The sequence below is a fragment of the Pinus tabuliformis genome, chromosome 6, assembly GCF_031772625.1.
Source record: "Pinus tabuliformis cultivar Carrire ecotype Pingquan chromosome 6, CPIR1, whole genome shotgun sequence".
Taxonomy (NCBI): Eukaryota; Viridiplantae; Streptophyta; class Pinopsida; order Pinales; family Pinaceae; genus Pinus; species Pinus tabuliformis.
In genome coordinates this window covers 1854062910-1854072694 of record NC_142292.1, presented here as the reverse complement: position 1 = coordinate 1854072694, position 9785 = coordinate 1854062910, and the positions used below count along the sequence as shown (strand labels likewise).

The 9785-nt window shown below is 40.3% G+C and overlaps 1 pseudogene; it reads left to right on the top strand.

The window, feature by feature from the left end:
* Positions 1-8610: 8610 nt before the first annotated feature.
* LOC149266440 (putative E3 ubiquitin-protein ligase XBOS34 pseudogene) lies at positions 8611-9471 on the top strand (annotated as a pseudogene).
* The last annotated feature ends 314 nt before the right edge of the window (positions 9472-9785 follow it).

Sequence of the window (9785 nt, the reverse complement as noted above, 5' to 3'; positions counted from 1 at the left end):
GCTAAGGAAGGCATTCGACAGATGTTGGCAACACCCCATAACTGACAACAAAATGGGTGGATGAGAGGAAGAACAAAGGTATTGTGGGAGCAGCATGGGCGATGTTGCATGACCAAGGCCTACCACTGCACTTGTGTGTTGAAGCGTGCAACACAACGGTCTATTTGCATAACTAAATTCCTCACAGGATTCTTGGCATGAGTACACCAGATGAAGCTTTTTTAGGGAATAAACCAGATGTTTCACACTTCAAGATCTTTGGATCATCAGTTTACTATCATGTTTCCAAGGAAGAAAGGAAAAATCTAGAGTCGATAGTAGAGTTGGGCATATTTGTGGTGTACACAGAAACACCTCATAACTATCGTGTGTACTTTCCATCCCTCAAGATGACAGTGGTTAGAAGGGATGTGGAATTTGATGAGGAGAAGGAAATGAGGTGTTCTCTTGAGAGGAACCTTCAGTTACATCATGATTTGGAGCTTTTGGATCCAAAGGAAGAACCTTGGGAAGTTGTAGAGCAGCCACAAGTAGAGGAACAGAGAGTGGAGACATCCACTCAAGCAAATATATCCAGAGTAGGAAGGTGGTGAACCAAGGAAACTGAAAAATTATTGCAGGATTCTAGAAAGAATGTGGGAGCACCCACATCATAGCGTAGGAAGAGGAGGTCACTGAATCGGTACGCTGGCTACATGGATCTAATGAGTGAGCTTGTAGAGACTGAGCCATCCCCATTCGAGGAATTTGTAGAGAAACATATATGGGTTGATGCTATGGTACATGAATATGATTCCATTGTTAGAAACAAGGTTTGGGAAGTGGTCCCACTACTAGCACACAAATTAATGATTGGTTTGATATGGATTTGCAAGGTAAAGCATGCAACAGGCGAAAGCATAGAGAGCCACAAGGCTAGATTTGTGGCCAAGGGGTTCTCTTAGGTTGAGGGAATTGAATATGAGGAAACCTTTGCTCCAGTAGCAAGGTACTCATCCATCGGGTTAACTCTAGCACTGTCAGCGTAGATGGGGTGGAAGATCCACTAGATCGATGTGAAGACAACATTCCTCAATGGAGTTATTGAGGAGGAGGTATATCTTGAGCAGTCGGAGGGGTTTGATACCTTCAAAAGAGAGTCACATGTTTGAAAACTCAAGCGAGCATTGTATGGACTCAAGAAATCACCTCATGATTGGTACACGTGGAATGACAAATATCTCACTGGGTTGGGCTTCACCAAAAGTGAAGTAGATGTAAACCTTTATCACATTATGGTTTAAGGTAAATTATTGATTATTGTGCTATATGTCGATGATTTAATTTTAACCAGTGATGAGAAGTTGATAAAATCTTTCAAAGAGGATATTGCAAGAGAATTCGTGATGAAGAACATGGGACTCATGCATTACTTTCTTGGATTGGAAGTATGGCAAGGTGATGGAGAACTATTTGTCTCTCAAGGCAAGTATGCCAACAAGAGGTTCTGCATGGATAGGTGCAAACCCATGGAGAATCCTCTAGTAGGAAACTGGAGGAAAGAGGATGATACTTCAGGTGAAATAGTGGAAGCTACCATTTACAGGCAGTTTGTGGGTTCACTTATGTATTTGGTGAACACACGACCAAACATATTAACAAACTTATTCAAGCAATGGTTAAGCCAACCAAACTGTATTGGAAGGTGGCAAAGCATGTGTTGAGATACCTCAGAGGCACTACTCAGTTTCTTATTTGGTACAGACAGACATAGGGAGTGAAGTTGTAAGGATTCAGAGATGCAGATTGGGCGGGGAATCCACTAGACAGTAAGAGAACATCAGGAGGAATTTTCATTGTTGGGTCAACAATAGTTTCTTGGTACAACAGGAAGTAGAGATCTATGGCACTCATCTAAACAAAAGCAAAGTACATGGCTGCAATTCAAGCTACATGTGAGGCAATCTAGATGTGAAAAAATATTTTTGGGTTATTTGGCCAGATGGTGGATCCTTCTGTGATTCACTGTGATAATCATACTTATATAAAACTCCCTGAGAATCATGTATTCCATGACCGATCCAAGCATATTGATAAATGGTGTCACAATCTACGGGATTGTGTTTAGAGGTAGATTATGTTGTTGTAGTACATTCTGACAAAGGAACAAGATGCAGATATTTTGACAAAGGCTTTGTTAAGGGGAAAACTCAAGTTCCATAGAAGCAATATTTGGGTATCTAATAATCCCTTTCTTGCTAAGAGCTCGTGTTGAAAATGAAGCAAGAAAATCCAGTTTTGACTTTACCTTGGTCAAACTAGATTAAAATTTGAATCTCTATTTCAATAGAATACTTGGAGGTAGTTAATTGAGGTGAAATGGATCTTGTCACTTAGTTAACTCAGTAAATTCAAGTTGTAGAAGCTTGAGTTCAGTTCTACATGATTGATTTCTAATTTGTAGAAATCTATTACATTTACTTTGAGTTATTGTCAGTTTAACTAGTTCTAAATTTCAAAAGAACTATTGGAGGTCAAGTTGTGAAAGTGGAACTTCAACCACACTTAGTGATCAACTAGTTAACTGATCAATCAACCCAAAATAATTTTTGCATGCCATGAATTAGAGTTACCTGGTTGAGATGGATAATTCAAGGTAGTGTACTATAAGTTGTAGCATATTCCCATGTGTACAGGTATTGCATGTAGTCAGAGATGGACCTAAGGCTATTGCACAATTCCTTGGTGTGAAATTCCTAAAAAATAGGGGCAATTTCCCAAGGGTACAATGCAAGGAAATAGGAGCTTGGGAAGGCTTGAAATTGGCTATGTGTTGGGCCACGTTGAGTTAGTCAAGTAGAGGGATAGACTATACACTTGCAGGGTGTGCTCAGGCTTTAGCAAGCATTGTCTTTCTTCTCTATTCTTTCATTAATGCAATATAGATAGTAAGGGGTTTTGAGCAATTGCTTTCCCTAGATAAATCTCTATGCATGTGTGATGTTTCCTTTTGCATGTTTATGATTCTTATTTTAGATGGTGAATTAACTTCCACGGATCAGTAGAGTAGCATAAAGTCTTGTGATTTACCAAATTTCATGAGCAATATTGAATCTACACATTCATTTCTACAAAAACATCAGCGGGTATCAGACCCACCTGGCGAGGTTGTCGTCCAATTCGTCGGTCGTGCTATATAACACCTCAAAACGTTTAACAACAACCTCCAAATAACCCCAACCACCAACCAAAATAGTTATAAAATAAATTTCCACGAGTTTGAACCCGGGTCATCCGGTACCAAATCCGAAGTGTTACCAATGGGCCATAGGTGACACACTTTAATAAGTCCACCCACGTACATATATTTAAGCAATGTTGCCGAAGGGCACTAGGAAAGAGGGTGTGTGGAATAATTTCAGTGAGGTGCTGATGGAACTGTGCAATGCTAAAACCGTGCGTCAAGGGACCTGCCCAGGCATGAATTTCAAGAAGATAATCTAGAGAATATTCTTTGGAATATTCCATCGAGATTCTACAAGAATCTAAAGGGTTCCCTTGGAGGCGAATTTTCACAGTATCAGGATTATGCCAACTTTATATTCAAATTACTTAGAAATTTGCCAGGAGTCTCATGGTGCATATGGTTTTATGATTTTAGCAGCAAATTTTCCAAAGACATACTATTGACGGCAGAACCATGAAGGTGGAACCTTGACACATGAATCTACATGGAATCTGAAAGATTCCATGGAGGTCCAAATTTGACAATTTCATAACCAAGTTGAATTTATACTTATTTTTCTTAGTTTCTCACCAAGAAGATGAGATGTGATCAGATTCTTCATTTGATTAGCCAAATTCTAGTCAACCCACAAGAAGGAATCTTTAAGATTCTCGGGGGTCCAAATTTTGACCGAAGCAGAAAGGGGTCGAGTTTACAGTCATTTGTCATGATTTTTCGCGAGGAATTCAATGGTGCAGTCCTTTTCTTTAGCAGAGGTTTGCATTTTCATGCCATTTCCGGAAGTGGAGGTATAAGGTGTCTTTTGTACATGCATCTAATTTGATTACACTAAATATTAATGAAAATGGTATCCCCACATTGAGTAGGGCCTGGAGACAACCCACCCTGAGTGAACTTTCTTATCAACTTGTTTGTGTCTTTTCTTCTCATGGTTGACATTTATTTTTTCTTCTTTTATGTGTATGCATGTTATGGTAACATTCCCTTTTAAATGCAATTATGTATTCATCTTTGAAGTAAAAAGATCAGGATCAAGTTTGGCATCAGAGCAGTTTTCTTGTTGATGTGAATTGCAAGTGTATGATAACCAGGGAAAAGCTCCAAAGAGGTGAAGGAAAACTTAAGTCCTTTGATCCAGAAGCAAGGTGTGAAACACAAAGAAGGAAAATGGTAGATGGAGATGTTCGATTGGAGGAAGAGAGAAATTATTGCAAGGCCTTTGTACATGGTGGAAAAATTGGACAAATTGTTTATAGAGTATGAGAAGACAATGGTGAAACCAAAGAAGAAGGAAGGACTAGATGATCATGCCTCGGTGAATCATGAAGGAAGAGGAGAAGAGCCTCCTGAACCTCCCTCTCCATCTTCTAGTGAAATCTTTTCTTCTTCCTATTCTCATCATTCTAGAGATAGAAAAGCTCATAAAAGGCCCTTTTTCAAGCTAGATGTCAAGTTTTATTTTCTTACCTTTGGTGCAGAATCTAATGCAAAAAAGCTAGAAAACTGGATCATAGAGGTTGAATTAACATACAGTGAATCTAAGAATATGAGGCCAACATCTAGCTAGCATCCCTTCGATTGAGTGGCACTACTCTTGTATGGTGGGAAGGAAAGTTGCATAAAGGTGGTAAGAATAGTTGTAAATTTCTTTCATCTTTGTCTGAGTTTGTTTCTTCTTTAAGTGGACAATTTTACCCATTGGGCTACAGGAAGAAGGCCATGATGGAATCACAACATTTGAAACACAGTAAAGGTAAAAATGTTCAAAATTTTACAGTAGAATTTATGAAACACGCATTACCATTAAATGTTCCACTAGACTCTTCTCAAACATTGATGAAATACAATGGCTCATTGCATGGTTATTTTTGTCATTCATTGTTATTATTTGAACCTAAAACTTTTGATGAAGTTAGTGTGAAGGTTGCACATGTTGAAATCAGGGGGAAGCATGAGCAAGATGACCATCCAAAGAGGGAAGCAACAACTAAGAGGAGAGAAGAAAAACCCTCTTGTACTCATTGTGAGAAAGAAGGGCATGATGAGGAACATTACTGGAAACTGCATCTGGAATTGAGGTGTTGGCTTGATGGGTCCTGACCCAGGTTCAACGTTAGTTAGCCAAGAAAATCCCCACACTACTAGCCCTTTCGGCATCAATCTGCAGAGCACGGACTAAAGTCTCACTCGAAGCAGTATAGGGGGATGCAGGAACCAAGTTTCTGCACCCTGAGATGGTTTGATGTTGGTTTTATATGCTAACCCTTCCTTCAGGCATGCCTATAATCCCTTTAGGGCTTGTCAATGGACATCTCTTATTCGTCCTTGAATCCTCCGAGAAAGTCTCTAATTGTCCTTCGCGGACCCTAAATAGTCAATTCAGATGCTTACGCGCCTCTGTAATTATCCTTACTTCTGTTTCTACCCCAATTAGCTTAAGTACTGGTTAACTTCAACATGCATTATGATTATCTCTGCGTAAACAGATATTCTTACTTGCATTCATATTGTTAGTGTCGGTCTTGAAAGCCCTCCATCAGTGATCAAAGCTCTTTGCATTTGCATTAGTAGGTGTCTCATCAATGTCAAATTTTGCATCCCGTTAGGCATGCCATAACCCTGATGGAGGAGCTGGTTTATTTATACCCCTCTTGGTTTTGCTGGATTAGGTCATATCAGTCATTAAGCTCTTTCAAGCTTGTCTTGTTTTGCCTTGAGGTTTACCTTTCTCAGCCTGAGGTGAAATCTCAAGCGCTAACATACTGGCGACCATACTGGGGAGAACATTCAATTTGTTGATTGTCTTGTCCCAGTACATGCAATCAAGGTGCAGATCTGATGCTGATGGTGGACAGCAGTCAGATACATTTCCAGGCTGAACCATTCACCTGGCGACTCCAATTTAATCCAAACAGTCCAGTGCATGCTGATCTGTTCATGCAATGGACAGGTATGTGGCAAACCCTGCCCTGTGTGAAGCTCTAAACGAATTTAGAGAATGGTTAGTGGATATTGAAATTAATGAAGAATTTTTCAGTATCTTCCTTCATATGTTGAAATCTCCAAAGTTCCCTTGGTTTAAAACTGGTGTCTGTGAGTTAGTTGTTGATAGAATCGAAAAGGAGATTCAATATCTCGATGAGCAGATTCAGTCATATGATTTCCAAGACCCTAAAAAGTTCTTGGAAATCCTTCCTCCTTCACAACAAGACTTGCCTATAGATGTTTACATTGACAGTGTGCAGTTGAAAATATGCATTGCAGAGTTGGGACAGCCAACAGAGTCCGGCTTCTGCAATCCAGTGGCAACATACATGGACACATTTTTCACTTTGATTGACGGATCAGACTACTTTGTACATGACCAGGCTCAGTACGTGCATGAAGGGCTGCCAGCAACTGCATCGGTGTCCTGGTGGAAGCATTCTCAAACAGCGGCATCATTTTCATGTTTACTTGAATGGTTAATATGGCATTTTAGTATTACCTGATCTCTTGTTTATACAGCAGATTAGAGTAGATGTTGTACATAAATAAGCAGCCATAAGGGCAGCATCTTGTTTTAGTTGGCTTGAAGATTGTTAAGTTGTTTTTTCAGTCATTTCAGTCTTGAGATCAAATCAGTTTGAGTTCAGTTTCAGTTTGAAAATAAGTCAAAAGTTGTGTTGATGATGACTCCATTGCCCAATGGGTAGAGGCACTGTCTGCTCTCCCAAAGTTCTGCGGTTCTTGGCACCTCCACGAAGCGGCAGCTGCCATCCCAAGTGGAGCCGATGTTAGACTCCGTCTCATGTCAGAGATAGATTCTTCTTCAAAACCCTATTTTGAAGAAGAAATCATTAATATGTAATTTGTCATGATGTTCTATAGCTCTACAGCTCTTCAAATGACAGTGTTTTGATGTGGATGATGAGACAATCCCTGCAAAAGTTAGACATGGATTTACATTCTCCGCAGCTGATGAACAAGGACTAGACCATGCATTACTATAGAGAGAGGCCAAATTGGTGGTTAGCAAGAGCAAGAGCCCAACAAGCCCTCATTTCCAGCTCCACTCAACAATCTGTTTCAAATTCATTTATGTTTTGCTAATATAACAGTTTGAAGAAAACAAACATGCTGGTGCAGTTTCAGCAGCTGGAAAAATCAGAGTTCTCTGTCTTTATCGTATGAAGCAGCCATAGATGAAAAGTTTCTGGCAAACTTTGGTGGTGTTGGGACCGGTTGAAGGATAATTGAACGGAGGATGTGCTTATGCCTAATTATTCCCGCCTCCCTACTCTAGTAGCATTCAAGATATTTACATCAGAGGAAGGGGATGAGAAAAGCATAATTGTTGCAGAATCAAATGTCAAGAAGCCTGATGTTTCTGGTAGCTTGATTGGGGATTCATATTCAGCTCACCTTACACCTGAAACTCGTGACATTTGCACTGCTGCCTAAAGCTCGGTGGCAAAGTCTTGTCAATTTAGACATTATAAAGATGCGAAATAAGCCCATTGAACCACCCAAGAAGCCAGAGAAAGCGCCTTGCTTTTTGGCATCATTGCCTACACTCTCTGGAGAGAGGATTTTTATCCTTAGCTCTACGAATGGTGATGGTGATCAAGATGAAACAAGAAATGATAAAACTATTTTTGAAGCTCTGATCCGATTATTTTTAAAAAGATACATGGTGAAACCATCTGATGCCAAGTATCTTTGCAGGAGAAGACAAGGAATTTACTTGAGATCCAAAGTTCTACGTGGCAGAGGCTAGATACGTGCTTCCAAAATGCAAGATGTATGATTACATTTCTTAGCAGTTCTCATTTTTGACCAATCATTTATTTTTAGTGTAGTTGATATGAAGGGAGAATTATGACAGTTGGTTTCAACCTGCGTGCCTATCCCTCCAAAGAATATAGTGTAAATTGTCTGGCGCAACAGGGATGGATCACTAAGTGCTTACTATGGCACAAAGCAAGATGCGCAAGAATTGCAATCAAAGATTACCTCTTCCAGCAAGAATAGTGATTTATCTACCTGCAAATTTGGAAAATTCTTGAACAGGGATAATGGCTCGTTAAAACCAGATGGGGCTGTAAATGAAGAAAATTCTAGTGATAAAAGAATGTGTTTGAGGCGGCAGTCAGCCAAACCTAGCTACAAAGAACCTTCACTGCTTAAAAAACTCAGGCAGCTTTGTGTTTTGAAGAGCTAATACTTGCTCAACCATCAAATGAGGTGCTTTTTACGCTTGGGGGTCTTGAAAATTTTAAACCGGCAAACAAAACAAATGTTATGCTGTGGCTATTTACTTGAGTGCTCTGTTCTTCTCATTTATTATCATTATATGGCTCTGCAGGAGAAAACGATGACTATGGCCGGCTGCTCAAAAGTGGATGGATAAGGAAGGAAGAACCCCTCTTATTCTTGCTTGTACAAGAGGCGATTTACTGGAAATGGCCATAACATTGATCAGTTTGGGTGCCAATATACATTCATACAAACCTGGGGTTCATGGAGGAAATCCATTACATCATGCTGTCAAACGTGGCCTTGACAAAACTGTGAAAATGCTTCTTTCTCATGGAGCGAATCCTTTGACAATCAATGATGATTGCCAGACACCTCTTGACATGGCAAGAGGTAAAGACCAAGTCACCGTGGTTCGGATAATTGAGGGATGGATTTCTCTTTTTTCTGGTATGATTCGGGAACTTTCTGGACCTGGCTTCTTGGAAGCATTAGCACCTCAGTGGCTATTAAAAGAAAAAATCTGGGCCGTGGTGTTACCTTCCATATCACACAATCCAAGGAGGCCTCCAAAATTTGAGCTTGCCATTTATCCAACACCAAAGGTTTCTCGACCACGGACAGTTATTTCACTATCGAAAGTTGAAATTGAAGAACCCAAGTTTGATTTGCCAGATCCTGTACTGGTACTATTTGACAAGGGTGCAAAGAGTAGATATAAGTTTCTGTCTGAGTTTGAAGGCGACAAACCACAATTGCATAGATTATATGAAGCCTGCAAAGGGATCCGTATGGCTCAGAATGAAGTGAATACTCCAGTTGTTTGGAGAGGACCTCCTTTGCAGCCAAACCTACCTGCAACACCACCTGCAAACATGCCTCTCCCCGAGGATGTAGAACTCGCTATGGCAATTGCTGCTTCAATGCAATTTGCATCACAAGAAGGAATTCCTCCTGTATCTGAACAGGCTTCAACAAGTGACTTAAATGGCAGGCAGTTCATTTGATATATCTTCCAGTAGCCCGGATGGATCAAAATTTACTGGCTATGCAAATGGGCAGCGGAGTCACTTTTTAAGTTCTTCAAACTTGGAAAGGTCGAGCAGCTTTCGAGAAACTTTGGAAAGTCGAAATTTAATGGCAGGTATCCATTGGGGCTGGTATGTGTGCTGGAATTACAGATGGTGGTAGAATGCATACTTGGAGGACTGCGATGAAGGGTGGGCTTATAGGCATGGTAGTACCAAAGAAGGAAGTTTTGACACCACTTGGCCATGAGGAAAGCCGTAAGGATACTGCGATTGTTAATCTAGGTCTCAGG